Source organism: Nannospalax galili, unplaced genomic scaffold (assembly GCF_000622305.1).
Source record: "Nannospalax galili isolate Female #2095 unplaced genomic scaffold, S.galili_v1.0 scaffold1051, whole genome shotgun sequence".
Classification (NCBI taxonomy): domain Eukaryota; kingdom Metazoa; phylum Chordata; class Mammalia; order Rodentia; family Spalacidae; genus Nannospalax; species Nannospalax galili.
In genome coordinates, this window is record NW_008331995.1 from 1,036,207 (window position 1) to 1,038,395 (window position 2,189).

The 2,189-nt window shown below is 42.7% G+C and overlaps 1 non-coding gene across 1 annotated transcript; it reads right to left on the reverse strand.

The window, feature by feature from the left end:
• Positions 1–1,622: 1,622 nt before the first annotated feature.
• Positions 1,623–1,744, reverse strand: LOC115069283. Its single transcript, XR_003848555.1, has one exon. It is a non-coding gene; the product is annotated as a small nucleolar RNA SNORD124 (small nucleolar RNA).
• Positions 1,745–2,189: the final 445 nt, after the last annotated feature.

Below are 2,189 nucleotides of genomic sequence, written 5' to 3' on the forward strand. Positions count from 1 at the left end.
AGGCAGACCACAGAATGGAAGAAAAACTTTTCTAGCTTTTCATCTGACAGAGATTAGAGTCTAGAATGTACAAAGGATTCAAAATACTAAACATTAAGAAAAAACCCAATAGGTTCCCATATGATTTTTTAAAGAGGTCTTTAAAGTGTTAGTTATCCCCCCTCTTATTCCCTCTTCTGCCCTCCGTTCTCCTTCCCCACCCCATTAAACCCATCCTATCCCGTTAATCTCCTTTCCCTATTTGTATCACTGCATTCTACATTTATTAGTTTCCTGACCTCCAAGTAATTTCCTATTGAAACATCCTTATCTAAATAATCAAAGCCAGAATACACCTATGAGATAGAACATGTGATGTTATGTGACATTTTTCTTTCTGAGTCTAGGATACATCACTTAGGAGATTATTTCCAGTTCCATCCTTTTACCTGTGGATTTCATGCTTTTGTTTCTCTTAACAGCTGAATAATATTTCATTAGGTAAACGGACTATATTTCATTATCCATCAGTTGATGGACATCTAAATTGTTTACATTTCCTAACTATTGTGACTAGAGCATTAATGGACATGGATGAACAGGTTTCTCTGTAGTAGGATAGAAAGTCCTTTGGGTTTATGCCCAAGAGTGATATGATTGGATCTTGTGGGAGATCTATTTTCAGCTTTCTGAGGAATTTCTACACTGATTTCAACAAGGCTGCACTGGTTTGTACTCCCATGAGCAGTGAAGAAGTGTTTCCCTTTCCTACATCCTTGCCAACATTTGTAATCATTTGTCTGGTTTTTTGCTTTTTGTTTTTTGGATCTTAGCCTTTCTAATGGGTAAGATGAAGTCTTATGGGGGCGCAGGGATCTCGGAGCGCCAGCTGCTGGGCGTGGCGCCGGTCTCCTGCGTGTCCCGCACCACATCTGCCGTTTGGGTCCTTGGCTCTCTGCCGCTGGCGGGTCCCTGCTTCTCCACGTTGTTGAGGCTCTCTGCTACCGGGCCAGCCAGTCGGGTTCTGTCCCAATCCACCGTGCTCTAAGTTTGGGACCGCCAGCTGCTGGGTCACGAGGGGAGGTGCAGGACGGCGAAAGCTGGATTTCCGTGAGTCCTGGCTTACGAAGAGACAGCTCTCTCCGGGAAGGCTGGATCGTAGGCAGTAAGACACAGAGCTCAGCTCAGTCAGTGGTACAGCCCCTTTATTCAGTGACTCAGCTCAGCTCTAGGCCTTAGTGATCCAGCTTCGATTATTGAGGGAAAACCAGGATACTTTATACTATGGGGGTAGTGGTAAAAGCCTTAGCTGATAGGTACTTTGTGGGATGCCCTATTTACATATGGAAGTGGGCTCTTGCCAGGCTGTCAGACTGCCTGAAAATCACACAGGAAAACCTGGCAGTTCCAGAGCCGGAGGCCATGGCTACTTCAAAAGATGAGTCAGGAAGATGCTGGGAAGGCACCCTGCTGATAAAAGGAGTCTCTGCATATGAAGCCGAGCCCATAGGCTATCCGGACATGGAGAGATTGCTACTTTACACAACAGGGGTCCCCAACAAAGTCTCAAAGTAGTTTTAATTTGCATTTTCCTGGTGACTAAAGATGTAGAACATTAAAAAAATTTCTTGGCCATTTATGATTCATCATTTGAGAATTCTGTTTAGTTCTTTGCCCCATTTTTTTTTGTGGTTCATTCAAAGCTCTGAGACTCAGAATCCTTTTCTTGGGTCTCAATGAAAACATCATCCCTTCTTTTTTAATTGGGTTGTTTGGGATTTATTTTTTATGTTTAGTTTTCTGCATACTTTGTATATTCTAGATATGAACCCCCTGTCAGATGGATAGCTGGTAAATATTTTTTCCCCATTCTGTGGGTTGCCTCTTCACTTAAATGATGGTGTCCTTTGCTGTACAGAAGCTTTTTAGTTTCATGAGGTCCCATTTGTCAGTTGTTGGTTTTAATGCTTGCACTGTCAGGGACTTGTTCAGAGAGTCCTTTCCTATAAATTTCAGTGTATTGCCCACTTTCTCTTCTGTCAGTTTCAAGGTATCAGGGTGAGGTCCTTCATCCATTTGAAGTTGAGGTTTGTGCACGGTCATAGATAGGGATCTAGTTTTATTCTCCTATATGTAGCCATCCAGTTTGACTTGCACCATTTGTTGAACATGCTATCTTTTTTCCAATGTGTAGAGGATTCTTTCAGTAT